We start from the raw sequence: 19028 nt of genomic DNA on the forward strand, positions 1-19028 counted from the left end.
GGTCATGAAAGTCCAGTTTTCTTGGTGACCAGTGCCTGGGCGTTTTCCAGAGGGGAAAGATTAGAACATATGGAAATGGCTGCTGATTGGAGTCAGTGCTCTCCACCCACGTTTCTCATCCCCAGTGCTTCCGGGCTTAACCCTTTCAGTCCTGCCCTTTCCTGGGACACCTGCCACCCTACTCTGTCCTGCCTTCTTTCCCTTTATCATATGTTGTTTTGGGAAAGGCTTAGTCGGTTAGCCAAGGTTGTTGGACACGAGTCTGTGGTGCTCCATCCTCTCAGACACTCCCTATAGCTTCAGGAAATCACACCCTTGTGTGGGGTGATGGTTAGGGAAAGGTCCCGTGGTCACACCTGCGTGCCTGAAGATTCGGAAGCCTGGAATGAGATGGGGTCAGGGGTCCTTACGTTTCAAGCCTGGAAAATGTGTTCTGGATTTTCTCCTCAAAGACACTTAAAAAGCTGGTCAAAGAATCAGTGGATCGTGTCCATGGCAATGTTATCTGAACGACTGAAAAAGGTAAAGGGGCTCCTTTCAAGGCCAACAGATTTGATTTGTTTTGGACGTGGAAGGCTTCTAGAATGTTTGTTGAACTGGTCTATTTTTAAGACAAGATTTAGGGGTGTTTTTTCCCTCCCATCCTTACTCCTGCGCAACCTTTTCTGGAAAGGCTTCTGCCTTGTCAACAGAAGTTCTTTGCAGGATGGTCTTCTCATCTGTGACTTCATGACCTGCTCTGTTTCCTCAGGTGTAAAATGAGAAGGAGAGTACTTGTCCTCCTTCCCTGCCACAAAAATGGTTGTGACGATTAAATGAGACCGTGTCTATGAAAACACCTAGTGGTACCTTTGTGTAAGCGTGTGAAGCGGACAGGGGCTAAGAGGGTCAGGATGCGGGAGGCAGGACTTTATATGTAAACGGGGTGGGGGGAAAGCTTCAGTTTCTACTGTTCCCGCCCCCACCCTTTTCTTCGCCTACTTAGGACCTGAATTAGATAGTCTAGTTTCTTAGAGGAAGGAAGTTTTCTTCCGGGGACCCCGGCTGTGTTTTTCTTCCTCTAGTTCAGCTAGGTAGGTGACCAGCCTATGAAAGATGTTCCTGAGCACAAGCATATACACATCTCCCTTGGCTTACAATGGGGTTACGTTCCAATCAACCCAGGGTAAGTTGAAAATATCATTAAGCCAAAATCCATTTCCTACACCTAACCTACCAACACCATAGCTTAGCTTCGCCCACCTTAAACATGCTCAGAACACTTCCCTCAGCCTACAGTTGGGCAAAACCATCTAACACAAAGCCTATTTGGTAATGAAGTGTTGCCTTTCTCATGAAATTTATTGATTACTGTACTGAAAGTGAAAAACAGAATGGTTGTCTGGGTAGAGAATGGTGGTAAGTGTTATCTGTCACTGACCCTGGTGATGGCGGGGCCCACCGGGAGCTACACTCAGTGTCGCTGCCCAGCATCACACGAGAGGGTTGCCCTGCACATCGCCCACCTGGGAAAAGATCACAATTCACAATTCCAAGTACAGTTTCTACTGAATGCATATCGCTTTCACACCATTACAGAGTTGAAAAATCCAAAATTGAGCCATCCTAAGTTGAGGACCTTCTGTATTTTCTCTTTCCTCTTTGATGCTGCTTCTAAATCAAGAGCTTTTTGTGATTCCTCAGCTGTTCATTTCCTGCTTGCATTAATTTCCTAGGGCTCGACAAACTGGGTGGCTTGAAACAATGGGATCTTATCCTCTCACATTTCTGGAGGCTGGAAGGCCACACTGAATGTGTCCCAGGGTCACGCTCGATCCAAAGCCCTTAGGGAAGGAGCTTTCCTTGCCTCTAGCAGCTTCTGGTGTTGCCTGCAATCCTTGGCTCGCAGATGCTTCGTTAATCTCTGAGTGTCATCACATGGCCTTCTCTCCATGTGTCTCTTGTCTTCTTAAACACATCAGTCATACTGGATTAAGGATCTCCCCATCCAGTGTGACCTCCTCTTAACTGCTGACATGTGCAACAGCCTTGTTCCCAACAAGGCCGCGTTCTAAGCACCAGGGGTTAGGACTTGAATGTACCTTGTTTTGGAGACACAATTCACCCCATAACATCCCTCTTCTGCCCCTCAGTGATGGTTTGATGCTCATTCACGTCACAGCTTCAGACCCATTTTCAGAGAGTAGCATATGCCCCCCTGGACAGGGATGCAGCTCCCCACCTCTTTCCAGAGCCAGAGGTAGCTGTGACATTCTGTCTCTAATGACTGTGCCGTGGAGCCCCTGGGAGCGTGGTCTGTGAGAGCTATGCAGCACTTCAGAAGCAACTTCGAGTTTGAATTATCACCGAAACAGCCCTCTCATGCTCTGTTGCCGATTTCACTTAAGTCAACTAAGCCTGAAACCAAGACACTTAGATGGTGCCGGTGGGAAGTACAAAAGTCCTTCCAGTTTTATTTGAAACAATTGGTTTTATCGGAAGTACTGAAGTGGGAATTTGAACAAATTTGTACTCTGTCCCATTCTGCGAAGGGGAATGAGCTCTCGGTGGCTTCTGAATGGTGCATGCAGGTACCTGGGACGCCAGGGAGCCCCAGCCCTCATCGGTGATGCGGGGTCGTGACCTAGAGGCATCGGATCAGCCCTCGGGGATTAGAAGGTGCCTCCTTGGCCCTCTTGCCCTCGGTAATTGACACAACCTAGTGCACGAGAAACAGAGTTCCCTCAAATAGAATTCATACGGTAAGAATGAAGCCAGGTCACCCTGCATTTAGCCCTGGTTTTGCCCCAGTCTTGCCAGTTGAATTTAAGCACATTTCTTGTTAAAATGGGATCCCAGGTTTCTCATCTCTGTGTGAAAATAGTGAAATTTGCTGCATCATGATGTCTGCAAGGCAATTAATAGGTTGCTGTATGCGAGCCACTGGCAGATCTCAGGTAATTAGGGGTGATACTGAGGACAGCCATTCACTAGCTCTGACTCCATGAATAAGTAGATTTTAGGTCCTGACAGAGGCAGTTTATGTAAGAACAAGGTCTGAAATGCAGAGGGTCGGCTGACTTGCTGCTGGTCTTGTTCTTGGGGCTGGCCAGTCCCAGAAGGAGTGCTGTGGACAGGCCTGGGTGGAAATCTCCCTTCCAGATAAAATGCAGGAGCTGCAGGAAGGTTGGGGATGTGGGGTGGCCCCTTAGGGTGACTGGGTACAATGGGAAGTTGAGGGAGAGAAAATTGGAGACTGTTTTCAGAGATGGCAGTATATCGGGGACAGTCTCCTGATCCTGGGGTCCAGGGATGTAGGGACAGCAGGTCCAGGTGGACGGAGGGATGGAGGAGCAGCCAGGAGCCCAGCGAGCTTCAGACCCAGAGGGCTAAGGATTCAAGAAAGCGCTCAAGTGTAGGTAGGGGAGCCCTGGGCAGGAAGTCACAGCCGGGCCGGCCGTCAGAGGGACGTGAGCAGGGTCCCAGGGGGCTGCGCCGAAACTACCCAGATGTCTCCACTAAGGTTAGGGCTGATCCTAGAAAGCGGGGTGGAGGGGATTCCGGTTGAGAGAAAAGAGGGCCGAGGCAGCCCAGCTCCAGGTTGGGACAGACCGTGTCAGGGGCTGAGCCTTTACCCTACCCAGCCCCTCTCCGGCTCTTAGCTCTACTTCATTTATTTCAATAGATTAAGTAGCAGAGGAGATCCCAGCCATACGGCTAGACCCATACCCACCGTTCTCAGCACTGACTGGAGTTGTTTTTGCTGCTGCTGCTGTAGTTTTAGTTATCTGATTATTTATAATCACAGGGCTAATGCATCGTTTTGGCAAACACTGCTGAATGTAGATGTTTAATGCACTGCCGTGACAAATTTACTTTAAGTGACTATTGATTAACAGGGCCCAGGCTGAGAGGTGTTTTGTGATATGGTATCGTCCAAAAATAGAATGAACAAAGACCCACAGTCAGACTTCTGATTGCTGGCCAGGGCCTGGAAGATGTGGAAGTGGAGTGTGGAATTATTTGCTCCTTTTGTGCCCTGTGTGAGCAGAACATGGCCATGATCCATAAGTCTTGGTCACTTATTTTTTACTTTATTTATTTTTTTCAGGCTTGGTCATTTAAAAGAAGAAACAGTAGGTTGGGAGGTCGGCTGCAGTAACAGCGGCAGACTGTGAGGGTTATTCTCTTACCTGCAGCTGCTTGTGGAGAAAACCCCGTGTACGTGGCTGTTGGAAATTTGCTTCATTTTGTCAAGATTGAAACCAGAATATTCTGAGGCCCTGAAAGTTCAAAAGCAAGACCTAGGCAAAATATAGGACAGCGTTTGATATAAAAATTATTTTGGTTTCACCAAGAAAATAAAATCACCAGGACACAGTGTGCAGCGTCCTGGAGGAGGCATTGAAATAAGCAATTTGGTGATCTGGGTTTTTATTGTGACTTGACTTTGGGCATACCATTTAATATCCTTAAGCCTCAGTTTTCTCATCAGTAAACTAGAAGGATTTCTACACTTTTTCCCTCTTACAGTGTTGGGGGTAATTCAACAAAAAATGTATACAACAGTGTTTGAAAGCTGACTTAATTATTCATCTGATCAGTGGGAATTATCAGCACAAAGGCAAAAAGTCAGATTCTCTCTCTTTTGTACCTATTTCCCTGCATTTATTTTAATCCTATTCACTCCAGCATTTTGATGGGAAAATGCTGAATTTTCCTTGTTTTACTGCTTAATTAATTTTAAATGCTATCCTGAGTAATAGCACTCTATCTCGATGAGAGTTGTTTTAAGATGGGGAATTGTGCAGAAGGATGTTTGTAAATAATGCTCAGGTGACACTATTGTGATAATTATGGCTTTTTGGAGATGAGTTTTATAGCAAGTCCTCAATTTTCCTGTCACTTTTTTTCCCCCTGAACTCTCCCACTTAAGCAAGCGTATTTGTTCTGTGGCGTTAGCTGTTCAGGGAACTAAATCCCCGAGAGAGCTCAATAGCTCTTTGAATCCACTTTTCATTTTCTTTGGCTGATTTTGCAAGCCCCCAAGAGGACAAAAGTTGCCCCCTTTCCCCACCCTGAGGAAGGACAGGAGGAGGAAGGTGTAGCAAATCCCCAAACACTCCATCTCCAGCGCCAGTGCATAGCCATCCCTGGATCAGTGACCTTGAAAGCTCAGCTCAGTGGCCAGAAGAGCCCTAGTGATGATGTTTCATGTGGGAGCTGCATGCCAGGGAAAGCTCCCCCCCAACCCCATCTCACCCATCCCTTCTGAGACGATACCTGGGAGGCTCAGAGTGCTGGAGGCATGAACAAAGAGGAGCCTCCTGCAAGTAAGTAGAGCACCCTTGGGGGGCTTTGAAATAAACTCTTAGGACTCCCAGGCTTTGCATCTTTCCCAGGAAAGGGACCCAATGTGTATTTCACCATGTTGCTCACCAGCTTATGTGTATTCTCCAGCTTTTAGTTGTTAAGGGTCTCAAACATCAGCTTCCTTGTCATCTTTTTACTCACCAGCTCAGTTGGAATATAATTTCAAAGAGAAGCCAGCCAGTAAATTTTGTTAATGGATCTGTGGAAGCTTTTAGAGTTGGAATAGGAGCAGCCCTTGGAGGTCATCTTGTCCAGCTCTCTCGCCTGACGAATGAGGACCCTGAGACCCAGAGAAATTGAGTGACTGGTCCAGGTTGTACAGCAAGTTAGTGGCAGAGCTGAGACAAGGACCCAAGGCTCTTTAACTACCTGGAAACATTGTGTGGTCATAAAAAGAATGGGGTAAGGAATCCTCAGTGGGTGTACCCTCTTTTAACTTAGCCAGGTTATTTTTGAGGCTATGGTATTGACAAAAATAATGTGTCACATGGGCCAGAACATTCTAATTGTATTATGTTTATGGTTAATTCCTGATAAACCAGAATTCCCTGAAGATGCTACCCTTGTTGAAAATCTTTGCATAGTACATTGGTTCACTTTTCTGAAATAGTGACCTGAACTGACTCTTAAATGTCAGGGAATCTTACTGTTCCCTTAGAATCATTCTAAATGTTGGTTCTAATTGTATAAGATTATAGCTTTAAAGCATGGATTTGGCATGAACACAAGCCACAAAATGTAATCCAGCACACCTTCTCCCCACCACATTTGCTTATTTAAAATGTAATATTTTGGTTGTTTGAATTCTTCCACGTGACCTTGACAAACCCTGTTGGCTGTTATTTGATACTTTTGGGGACAGAGACAATGAATTATCTTGGTCAGGAAAATCATGTAACTTGCTGGTATTATACCAGTTGCGTTTCGCTTTTTGTTTTGTTTTTTCTCTTCACCACCATTCTCACGTGAGATTGAGCACAGACACAGGCAAGGTGTAAGCTTGGCAGTGAGGTTTGCTTGGTTTGTTTATTTTTTCCTGTTGTTAAAGTGACTGGGATCCAGCCCCTGGTTCTTTACTCCATGATGTGCAAGTGAGGTGGTGGGGGGAGGGGGGATGGCGAGGGGATGGGAAATCTCCAGGGAACCAAGGGAAGTGTGAGCATCATGTTAGAAAATCCTTCTTGTAGGAAGCCTTGCCCACTGCTTTCTGATTACCCCAGCTGAAATCACACCACATTCCAGAGGGCCACTAACTGAGGCACTAAATCCCACCCCCTCAGTCCTCACTAGTTCCTTCTCTTGAGAGCAAGAGAGAAAGGAATCTTGGGAAATCACCAAGAGAACAGTTTCCTGTGTATTTGAAATAGATTATTTCAAACATGGAGGAGATGGACGTCACCTATTGTGCATTTTTCTTGGGACAGTTACTGGTATGTGTAGGTCTTAGCAAATTCAGATTGCTTTGCTCTCTCGAATCTGAGAGCTGGCTTTTCCTCCTCCATATACTTTCTTGTGTGTCTAATCTCTCAGATGTGACATCGTACAACATCGTATAATGGATTGCTGCCTCAATGCCCTTGCTGGTTCCGCCGGACCATAGGGAAGGGGTCTGACTTGAGGCAAGTGTACCAGAGGGAGTGTGTAGAAGTGGAAGTTTCCACGTGGTATCTACTGACTGAGGAGCAGAGATAACGATTAGGGCAGAGTTCAAACACTTCTTGTGAACAGTATGGTGAGAGCCCAGGAAAGAAAATAATATTGCAAACATTGCCTTATCTGGGGAGGCAACAGGAGTGGCCGGAAGGAGTGGAGCTTGGAATTATGAGGTCAGACTTAAATTCAGCTCCATCCCAGACGTGGAGCCTGGTTAAGTCATGCATCCTTGAGCCTCAGTTTCAGTTGAAAAGTGAAGGCGGTGGGCAGAGGGAATGGGCATATTGGTCATGGTGGTGATGTTTGCTTTACTATGTGTTAGGCTGGATATTGGCCCCCAAAGGTGCCCTTGTCCTAAGCCCTGGAACCCTTGAATGTTACCTTACATGGCACAAGGGACTCTGCAGAGGTGATTGAGGATCTGGAAATGGAAAGATTATCCTGGATTATCTGGGTGGGTAATCGCAGGGGTCCTTCCTTGTAAGATGGAGGCAGTAGAGGCTGTGAGGAAGAAGCCACGAGCCAAGGACTCCAGGTGGTCTCTGAAAAGCTGAAAAAGTCAGATTCTCCCCGTCTGACCTTGAGAATTACAAAAATAACTCATGTTGTTGTCAGCCACTAAACTTAAGATAATTTGCCACACACAGCAGCAATAGGAAACTAATGCGTGTGCCAGCCTTATAGTTCTTGTCATGGTTAAATGTGACTTTGTATTTATATGCTTGTAAATCTCAAAGTGCTCCATAGATGCAAGTACTTTTAAAACTAATTTTTGTATTCATCTGGATTTCCAGGTTAAGGTGGTCAAGGTCTGGCAGGAAGACCAGGAGAACAAGAATCAGGACTTTTTAATTATACAGTGAACAGATTGTGTCTGAACATTGAAATCCACGTTGTCAAATAATTCTCAGCTGTGAAGTTGTTCATGGTCATTAACAGCTGTGAGTCACTTTTTAGGTGAGCAGACAGGTGTGCCCCTTACTTTCTGCACCCGTGGGTCTCAACCTGGGGTGTTCATCAGAGTCATGGGGGAATCTTTTAAAAGTACCGATGTCCGGTCGGCACCCCAGGACGATTAAATCAGAACTTTGGCGGATAGAACCTGAAAGTGAAACTCCCCTGGTGACTGTAGCCTGCAGCCCAGGCTGAGACCCACTGCAGAGGGGCTGTGTCTGCTAAGATTTTAAATCAATTCTCTTTAAAGCCTGATGAATCTAGATGTTCCTTTGAGTTTAGCGAGAAATGTCCTGCCAAGGACTTGATGTCATCTCTTTCAAAGATATTAGCATATCAGTTTGTGAGCTGTAGCGTGTTTCCAGCAGGAAATACGAAAGCATGAGTTAGCCAACACTCCTGAGACACTCGGCAAATAGATTGGTGTGCGTGGTGGCAAACAATTTCAAAAAGCACTTTTCTCCCCATAGAGCTCAAAGGTTTTTAAAAACAATAGTTGGAAGGAGAAAAGGAAGATGTTGAGGCTTTCTCCTCAAATGGTTGAGCCCCCTCAGGATCGATTAATATTGTTTTTACTTATGTCGTATGTCCTCACGTCTCTGGTCTGGAGGAGAAAATAATCATTTTGGAATTTCTTCTTTTGGAACCACCGTCGTCAGAGGCTGTGAGGGCAGCGTGGAAAGTTGCCGTTGCTGCCTCCCTGTGTTCCTGGGTGCTTTGAGCTGTCATGTGCTGCCAAGGGCATCTCTGGGCCACCTGTCACTGAGGGTGGCCTGGCCTCTGACAGCAGGTGATGTTATCTGCCTTAGGTATGTCACAGGGAGGGTATTACAGATAAAACTTTTTATAAATCACAAGGTGCTGTGCAATGGTGGTATTGTATTTTGAGTGGGAAGTCTGCACTGAAGTTACACGGATGCCAGAAAGCCTGTAGCCTAAGCTCTGTATCCTCAGGATTGGAACAGTTGGTGTCCTTATTTTTTAGGGTTCTAGGTGACCAAGTGGAGGCACTGGCTCAAGGACCTCTGAAAGTCATGTGATTTCTTACTGGCCATTTACTCGGTTGGGTTTAACTTTCTCATCCAAATGGAAACACGAATGCTGGACTACTTACGGCTGCCCTAGGTGGACTTGGGTGTCTTGACAGGGGGGCAGTACTTGAGTGCAGCGCTGGGTTTCATTGTCTCAGTTTAGACCTTGGCTCTGAAACTTACTGTCAGGGAGATACTCAGGAAATGATTTAACCTCTCTGTACCTCAGTTTTGACATCTGTAAAATGGACGAATAAGGTACTTTTACATAGGGCTGTTGTAAGGATTGTGAAAGGCACGTAGAAAACCTGGCACTGATCTGGGTCTGTCACCATGGCCTCTTCTCCTTGAATCTGGGGAAGCTCAGGAGTGTGGATATTTTTTTCTTCCTCTTTTCCTTCCTCCTCTCCCTTCAATAAGTATTTATTGGACAGCTACTACTTTTAGGAAGTACACCATGGATACAGCGGTTATGCAAAGTAGATAATCTTGTCAGGAGCTCAAATGGTTTGACAGGTTGATTTAAAATATTGATACAAAATGGTGATGGAGAAGGACTGGGCGAGTAAAACCTGTTTGTTTCTGATAGATCAGAAATGTAAGACTTCGAATGGTTTATCTGCATCAACCAGAGTAAGATGTTTCATATAATTGCGGGCATCAGTCCATGATCTTAGGGACCAGGGCAGGGGAAGGTCATTGGAACGTTGCTGATGCTTGAAGCGGTCCCCTGGGGAGTGGACACGGTTCTCTGATCTGATTGGCCATATAGTCAATCACGTGTCAAAGCAAGCATGCTGATTGGGCATTTCCTTTGGCCTGATGCTGTGCCTGCTGTCAGGGGTCCGTGGTCCCTGCCCGGACGGAGCTCCCTGAGTCCTAGGGGACCTCACAGCTGAGGGGTGGGATTCTTGCAGTGTGGATGCTAGGAAGCTTTCACCAGATCCCTGAGCTCAGAGAAGCATTTTGGGTCTATTATGGTTCTTGAAATTGTTTATTTATTTTTTTTAACTTTTTTTTGATTTATAATCATTTTACAATGTTGTGTCAAATTCCAGTGTTCAGCACAATTTTTCAGTCATTCATGGACATATACACACTCATTGTCACATTTTTTCTCTGTGGTTTATCATAACATTTTGTGTATATTTCCCTGTGCTATACAGTGTAATCTCGTTTATCTATTCTACAATTTTGAAATCCCAGTCTATCCCTTCCCACCCTCTACCCCCCTGGTGAAATTGTTTATTTTTAAACTTATTTTTGGTACCATTCACAAACAGGTTTACTTTACTGTCATGAATTTATACCTTTTTCATAGAAAGTGGTCCCAAATGAAACCCTGTTTTCCCAAGGTTTCCCTTGGTGCGAATTTCTGGCCCTCTCATCAAGTCTATGTAGCCCTGCTTTTTAGCAACATGAGTGTCATCGGTGATTAGAGCTATTGATCAAGTTTGGTGGTGATCATAATAGCCATTTGTGTTATTTTCAACTCCACTTTTCCAGACTGAAAAAGAGAATTGTTTTAAGGACACAGAAAAATTATAGAGAATGCTCAGAAATTTTGTGCTTTTACCAATCCCACTTAGAACTGCCTATGAAAAATGATAATGAGGATGATAATGATGGTAATGACTGCATTCTGCTTTCCAGCGTTTATTCTGTGCCAGACAATATCCTGAGGGCTTTGCACACATATTCTCGTTTTATCGCCCAGCAGTTGTATGAGGTTGTGATTTCTTAGCTTTCTGTTTTTACAGAGGAGGGGCACTTAGGCATGACAGGGTTGGATACGTTGTCCAAGTTCAAATGGCTCATCAGTGGAAGGTTTTGATTCCAGAAGGGTCTGACTCAGACGTGCTTTCCATACTATGAATTACTGCCTTGGGCAAAATCCACAGTTAGAGGGTTGGGAAAGAAGAACCTCCGAAGGAGACAGGAAAGATACATTAGCTAATTCACCCCAGTTTGTCCCTGACAGGTTTGGATGAGGGAGTGTCATATTTATCTTGGCGTTAAGGACACTGAGCTGCTGAGAAACTGAGAATTGCCTAAGGTCACAAAGTAAATCACTGATAGAACTTAGTCCAGAAGCTGAGTGCACCTCCACCTCATCTGATGAAGTCTCAGTCTACACATTTGCACCACCTACATCAATTTAGTTGCATGGATGATGGAGAAATCCTTTTTGTTTTGGATAATCTGAAATCAGTGGTTTACGAATTTTCAATTTGAATTCAGTTCTAAAACTTTTTTTTCGCTATTTTGGAAAACTGTACAGGCTTCGGCGTCTGCTCAGAGGTCACTTTGGGCAGGTTACTTCTTCAACTCAGCAACGAATCCTTCCTTTGTGTGGCTGTCGGGAGGAGTGAGAGCTAGTGACATCTAGAGCTTTGTGGGTATCTGCTATAACTGCTCAGTGATTGGTCACTTATTATGCATTTGAAATAACTTTGGAAGGGAGAGCAGGGCTCTCAAAACTGTCATCATGGGTCTAGGGGAATCTTCAGGCTCAACCTCAAGGCATCAGGAATGGAGATTGTCTTGAAACTGTCTGGCCATACCACATAGCAGTTGCATCTCAGTTTTTCTCTGTTTGGTGCTAAAGATCATCTGCTTTGGACAAGGGACTTAGTACTTCAGTTATGAGCTGTTAACCCCTCATGGGGGGGGGGGGCAGGGACTTCCCTCCAAAGATGTGGTTCCTAAGTCTTAGTAGATCAATCAACAGCTCCCAGTGAGGGGAAGTAAGGAAAGCTCATGGCCCCCTCCAGCCTCCCCTTCCATGCTCCTCTCTGGACTAGACCCAGGATCTGCATTGGCTAACAAGGCTATGCTGGACACTCTCCATCCCTCCAGATCATTCTCCCATCTTCCCAGACCTTCTTGGGCTCCATCACCCCAGCTTCCTTGCCCTCTGGCTTCAGGTTGGGTTGGGCCACTGACGGGAGATGGAAGGACAAGAGAGGTCAAAACATTTCTCTCAGCCTCACCTGGCTGCCCCCTCCTTTACCTGAGCCCCATTTCCCTACCTCTCTCTTAGCTCCTGCTGGGTAGGCCCTGTTCTGAGTTCCATGACCATAAGCTTAGTTACTGATTCTGGTGACAGCTCCCTCCTGTGCCCTTCAGTCCTGGTGGTGGTGGTGTCTTCCACTGTTCCTAATCCCTAGGGGTCCTGATAGGACCCTCAACCCTGCACAGACCTGCAGACATTCCCTTCTTTAGGTCCTTTCAAATACTCCTTAGGAAAATGTAGCTGTGTCCAGCTTAGGCCACGCACTACAGGGTTGCTATATTTAAATGGTAAGCATATGGGTATTGCTTGCTATTTTGTTACTGACTTCCAGTGTTATTTGGGGGAAAATGATGGTAGAGGAATGGTATTAACTTCTTTCTTTGACTATATATGACATATAAGTTTCTCTCTTAGAATATGGAATCGTTCGAACATGTGGTATAATTATTAATGGTCAGAAAACGTGTGGGAACGTTGATATCTCTTGCAAAATATTGAAAAACCTAGAAACCAACCAGTGTGATGGGACAGAGTCAGTAAGAGCCTGTTCTTCTGCCACCTCCTTGGGCTTTAGTGGCCGATGCCCACGGGCAGTGTTTCAGTCGCATGCCTAGTATGTCCCTGACACAGTTCTAGATGCTGGGGATACTGTCCCGAGTAAGACACACAGGGAGCTCATGTTCTGGGGAGTTAGAAGGCGACTCCATGCAAAATAAAACAGGTAACTGACATAAGGTGTTAGAAGATGGTACGTATGCAGAGAAAAATAACCAAAGAAGCAGGTGAAGGTTGCTGGGAGGTGTTGCCATTTGTGAGAAGGCAGTCAAGGGAGGCCATCTTAAGAGGGTGACGTTTGAGCACAGACTTGAAGGAGGTGAGGAAAGACATAACCATATATGAGAAAAGAGATTCTAGGCAGAGGGAATAATGTACCTGGGTTGGAGGGAGCAAGGGTGGGCAAGGGGAGGGGGCCCTAGTGTACAATGGGGCCAGATGGCTCAGAGCCCCGTGGGCCAGGGCAAGAACTTTGGTTTTACTTCTTGTAACATGAGTGACTATTGTGGGGCTTGGGGAAGATGGTTATTGTAGCTTGCTCTGATTTTTTTTTTATTGAAGTATAGTTGATTTACAATGTTGTGTTAATTTCTGGTGTACAGTGTAGTGATTCATTTATACATGTATGTATTTTCATTTTTATATTCTTTTTCATTATAGGCCATTACAAGGTATTGAGTATAGCTCCCTGCGCTATGCAGTGGGACCTTGTTTATCTGCTTTATATATAGTAGTTAGTATCTGCAAATTCCAAACTCCCAATTTATCCCTCCCCACCTCTGTTCTCTTCTGGGAGAAAGTTCGTCTTCTGCTCTTATTGTCACACCATCACTCTGGATGCAGTACCGAGAGCAGATTGTAGGAGCAAAGAAGGGGGCAGGGAGCCAGACCAAGATGTTGCTAATGGTCCTGGTGAGAGGGGTGGTGGCCTGGACCAGGGTGGGGGCAGTTGTAGAGAGAAGTGGTGAGATTTAGGACCTTTTAAAAAAGGCGAAGCTGGTGGGGTAGAGGGAATATGAAGTGTGGCCGAGAGAGGAGATCTGAATAGGGCTAAGGGTTTTGCCTTGAGCTGCTGGAAGGATGTAGTTGCCAGGACTGTGGGAAGAGCAAGTTTTGGGGTGGGTTGGGGGAGACCAAGAATTCCACTCTGGACATGTTAACTTTGACGAGTCTGTGAGAAACCCCAGTGGTAATCTCAATGTGTGACCGTTGTCAATGTCTGAATGGTAGTTTTTAGTTTCAAATTATATCACCCTTGGTGGCTGGCTTTCTCGGTGGTGTGTTTTAAGAAAAAGAAATGTTTATACCACGGCCATAGTGATTTTGAGAGTGAGCCTCCAGGCAGAATATGCAATGCCTATATTTTCCATTGATGCAAAACCATCTTTGCATACTTAACAGATTCGGGACACTTGTGGGAATTTATTCGGAGCCAAGAGACTTTTGGCACTGTTTTCCTAGCCTGACTTGAACTACACCGAACCTTTTTAGAGCAGAGCTGCGTGTTGTGGCATCATGCAATGAGAGTTTCAAGGCAGCCACAAAAGCAGGCCTCATGCAAATGGAAAGAGCTCATTTAGCAAAGCCCCAATTTGCTTGTGTGTGGAAGCTTTTCTGCCCTTTTAGGTATGTTTTTGCTTTCAGACGTTGTTCTGGCATCTCTGCCTTGTGCTCTTCTCTCCACTTCTCTCTATTTATTTCTGAAAGTTCTGTTCTCTTGTTGACAATGTCACAGTTGATCTCAAAGTGAAGTTAGACTATGAGTCAGAGAAAGATCGCCAGTGTTTCTTGAACAGCTATTATATGCTGGCTACTGGGCTGGAAACCTCCCTCACCCATTTAATCCTTGAAACAATATTTCGAGGTGGGTGTTGTTGTTCCTGATTAATAGACGAGGAAGTTGAAACCAGGGAGGGTAAATGACTTGCAGAAGCCTGTAGCTAATTAATCGTAAGAGTCGAGTTTCCGATGTGGATTAGTGAATGTCCCAGGTCCAGGGGCATCAGCTCTGTCCAAGCGAAGTTCTCTCTTCAGGTAGGTTAGTGCTTCTGGATGCCAGCACATTGCTTTGTCTGGCTTCTTACTGAAGCCAGAAGAGGTGAGCAGTGCTAGTATTTCCATGCCTGATGCCTCTTTCATGAATGTTTCTACAGGTTTACCAGGAAGTATGGTGCATGCCTGTGGGGTGCTCTGTGTTGGTAGGTGGCGCCAAGTCCTCAGGGGGCTTCCACTCAGGCAAACATCACATAAGGAATTACATGGGAGAAGCGTGGGAGGCAAAGGAAGGAGAGTGCTCTGAGAGTGCGTTGGCGTTTTGGGACCAACTTTCACCCCACCTCAACCTCTATCCTAAAGAGCTGTCCAGCCAAGGAGGTAGAAAAGAAAGTTCCTTGCAGCAGGAACAGCATTAACCAAGACCTGAGGTCAGGCCGAGACTGGATTAGATGAGACTGCACAGATGCTGTGGGTAGAGGGGGAGGAGAAGTGGGTAGACAGAAGTGGTCTGCTCTTCGGTACTGATTCTTATACCCTTGACTTTTTAATTTCATAATATTGTAGCCACTTTCCAAGATAGTCTTCGGGTTTTTTTTTTTTTAAGCTTAGGAAAAAGCCAAGAACGAGAGTCAGCATGGTTGGATTGAGAATTATCACATGTGCATTGGCTAAATTTTTGAGTGTGGGGGCTTACGATCAGGTTTGCCACATGCAGGTGATTATTAGGAGATGGTTTTAATTGGGAGGACCGTCAGCCAGGCTGCTTCTGCTATGGGAAGCTGGTTTCTCGAAGAGTGAGGAGTATGAGTGCTTTAGAGGATAATCACCTAAACTGGGCAATTACTGAAAGTACAAATGAATGTAAGACAAAATGATAGAAGAACTCTCAAAATCTGTCTTAAGAGGAAGGGAAAAAAAAAACCCTTCTTGACTATAAACGTCAAACTTCAGCTCGTAATTAGAGGAAAGGTTGATGTTTTCTAGCACAAAAGCTCCCAGGTGGCCCGGTCGGTTTGAGTGGCAGCCTGAATGGTATGTGCCGTATGCCCAGCTGGCATGGGCTGGCGTGTGGGCTTGGCAAGAAGTTGGGCTTTCAGAGCCATCCTCATTGTCTCACTGGGTTTTATCTGAGATCCCAAGCATTTCCCTTCTTCCACAGCACAGCCCAAACTGTCATCTCTATAAATGAGTAAGAAAATCATCTTAACCCAGCTGCTCTACTTGCATAAAAATGTCACCAACATTTTTCTGCCGTCAGATCCTCTTGTGGCCCCTGGAGGAACAGAGGGAGTAAAATGAATGAAATAGGTACTTTGTTACTTGCCCTACATAAATTGTTCATCACTAGGGTGAGTAGGTGAATAAATGCCTTTTTGCAAAGCCATTGTGACTATCTCAAGGTCATCAGAGATGTAAAAAGTAGGATGAAATGCATTTTGCATGTTCCCTTGAGAAATCAAGTTTCCCTGCATCGAACTGCCCTCAGTGGAGATACAAGTTTTAAGCACATGTGACCCACAGACCCATGCTGTCCTGTGTCTTACGCTGTCATAAACCCCAGTGTTACTGGGCAGATGCAAGATGAATAATTGGTTGGACCGTTTGTGCTAGCGATTTAGAGACAGAAGCTTACCTTCTAGGTAAAATGTGCTGCTGTGAATATACTGCAGACCCGAACATGCTTCTCACACACGAACAACAAAACAAGTACCCAAAACACACAAACACACCAGAGCTAGTGTGGCTGTTGCTCCGGATCGAGATGGTGACTGCCCTTTACCACGTGAAGGATGGCGGAAGGGTCTGGTTTGTATGATTTCAGTGTTCTGTTACTCATAACGCTTCAGATTAGTTGAGATTTTATAAAGGAAGTTTGCTCATGAATTGGACTTTGGTTTTCACACAAAATGGTAACATCCTTTGTGCTCTGTAGAGTTCTACACTCTGTGCTTTTTAGCCACCTAGAATACTCTATAGGCTTTTGAACAATAGTGGCAATTCTGAAGAAAGTTTGTATCTAATTTGGTGAGGCTTGACTTGAGAAATCAGTGAAAATGGCTAGAAACACACCGTGGACCCAAGTCATTTCTAGCTGGAGCTGGTTTGTCTGTTAGGGAGTGCATGAGTTGAAAAGAAAATAGTTTTCCCAGCCACTCAGGAATGGTTAGCAAGGGACCCCTGGGACAAGCCCACGTGGGCCACTCTAACATCTTTCCCACAGAGCAGGTCGGCAGGTGCCCGGCCAGGTCTGAGCCTTAAAACGTAGGACATTTGGGAGGAAAACCCAACGAAGCCACTTTCATTCTGTGGAGTCAGGTGGTTGTTGATGGGTGTTGCCAGCACCAGTCAGGAAACAGAAAATGACTCGGTGAAGCTCACCCAGGAAGGCACTCAATAGTCAAGCATTTGACCTTTTGCCACGAAGGAAGGAATCGGTCAAAGAAGAGCCTCCCGCGGGTCCTAATTTTTGTGAAAACAAGTCTCCGGGGAAACAAAGCCCCTGTGACTCTTGGCCCGAGTCTGACAGCTGCCAGGCTTGTTAAAGAAATGACAGCGGCCTCCGGAAAAGAGGCGGGTGGCTCGGTACACAAAAGAATGTGTTCTGCTTTTACATCGTGCATGTGGTCAGCCGTCAATAGAACTATGCTATGAGTCAGAAAACTAGGCCATAGAGGGTCTTTCAGAAAACGTTTAAAATGTGGAATTATTCAGACCCTCATTGTGTCGGCTGGAAAATGGAACAATGGCTTGATCATAACAAATTGTTCAGTAGGAAAAAAATGTAGTAATGGGAATTGCTGGTTAAGTAAATAACAGAGTGAATATGACAAAATTTGTGGTAAATATAAATGTGAACCCTTAAAAAAATAATCAGAACTGAGTTGAGTTTTGTGGTTTGCGATTACAGCCCTTGTGCCGGCTTTGAAGTGGTGCCTTCCAGTGTATTCCTTGGGCCAAATCCAGTCTGTCCCCTGTTTTTGTAAATAAAGTTTTATTAGAACACAGGCAGGTCCATCCATTTGCGTATGGCTGCTTTCTGCTACAGTGGCAGAGTAGTTGTAACAGATACGGTGTGAACCACAATGCCTGAAGTATTTACCGTCGTCCCTATACAGAAAAAGTGTGTTGACTTCATTCTAGAACTTCACCACTCAGACGGCATTGGTGATTTACTGGTGATTCATTGGTAATTTATTGGCACATTAAGGCGTGAGAAGCACTGGCCTAGGGCATGCCTCACCTGGGGCTCCGGTGGTCAAACTCCGTGAAGATGTAAGCACCGTTCTGTTTGTGTGCATATGTGTGTATTTCTGCATCTCTTCCCTCTCAGAGGTAGAGGGGTCTGTATCCTTCATCACTTTCTCAGAATGGTTTATAACCCCCCCCCAAATTAAGAGTCATTAGCTAGAAAAGGGAGGGCTTGACTCAGAATTCATGGGCTCATGTCTGAAATGATGGTCATGAAGATCTCACTACACCAAGAAAAGTCAGACCCAGCTCGTGCACATCTATTTATTTATTCTTAAATAAACAGTATAAGATTTGCAGCCCAGCTCAGCTGTGGGATATGACATTTTGTAACTATTATTAATGGATAAGGGACCACTTCATGGATATTGGTTCCTGGAGCCTTAATAGCTATTGTCATATCACATTGTGGTTCCAGAGATATTTATTACGTGTCTCTCCCACCTTGGAAAAATGAAAGCTCTAAGGTCCAAAATTATAGGCCTTTGTAGTGACTTTTTATGTGTCCCCACTAGAAATCACTGCTAGTTAGCCTGACAATGTTATTAAACATCCATCACGTATAGAACCCTGTGGGGATTTCTAAAAGGCAGAAGATGGAATCTAAAATGGGCTGAGGCTGACTTTTGATTGCTTTTCCTATGAATGGCTGTTTCATGTACTCTGTGGGTCTTCCTCACCTCATATCAGGCTCCTACAGTAGGTGGGAGGACCAGAGGATTTATATATCACCTCTAGGTTACCTAGATGGACACATGCTTCTGGGGATGGAAGCTGTGCAGATCAGTAGAGGGAGGAATAACAACGATGATTTTAGAAACTGTGGTGTCTGAGGTAGAGAAAGGACAGAAGCTCAGAAGTGCAGGACTAGCTGAGAAGCACTGACCTTGGGACAAAAATATCACTCTCACAAAGCCAGAAAGATACATAGCACTTTGCTTCACCACCTAAACTGTTTTTTTTTTATTTGTTAGAGATTAATGCAAGGTAAGATGGACTACATTAACAAGAATTTAAACACTTTTTGATGCTGATTTTCGACTGAAGTGTTCTCCTCCAGGAGAAGCAGGTCCCCAGGGTCCTAGGTTCTGGGAGCTGGAATGGAGTTGTGTTCAGGGCAAGACTGGCTCTCAGGCTGCCCGGGACCCAGGAACTCTGAAAGTTCACCCACGAAGCCAAGAAATTAGAAGCAAATGGTATATGGCAAGAGGAGAGACCAGGGA

General features: G+C 45.2%; 1 protein-coding gene across 12 annotated transcripts in view; it reads left to right on the forward strand.

Moving 5' to 3' along the window:
- The window catches only part of RNF152 (ring finger protein 152), a 72568-nt gene that overhangs the window by 22489 nt on the left and 31051 nt on the right, over positions 1–19028 (forward strand). The window contains exon 8 of one of the 12 annotated variants that reach the window (XR_012065576.1): positions 4091–4292. The exons of the other annotated variants lie outside the window; for them this stretch is intronic. The gene's annotated coding sequence lies outside the window, so the exon portion shown is untranslated. Of the gene's footprint in view, positions 1–4090; positions 4293–19028 lie in introns of those variants that run through there. 12 annotated transcript variants of the gene reach the window in all.

This window comes from Vicugna pacos, chromosome 30 (assembly GCF_048564905.1).
Source record: "Vicugna pacos chromosome 30, VicPac4, whole genome shotgun sequence".
Classification (NCBI taxonomy): Eukaryota; Metazoa; Chordata; class Mammalia; order Artiodactyla; family Camelidae; genus Vicugna; species Vicugna pacos.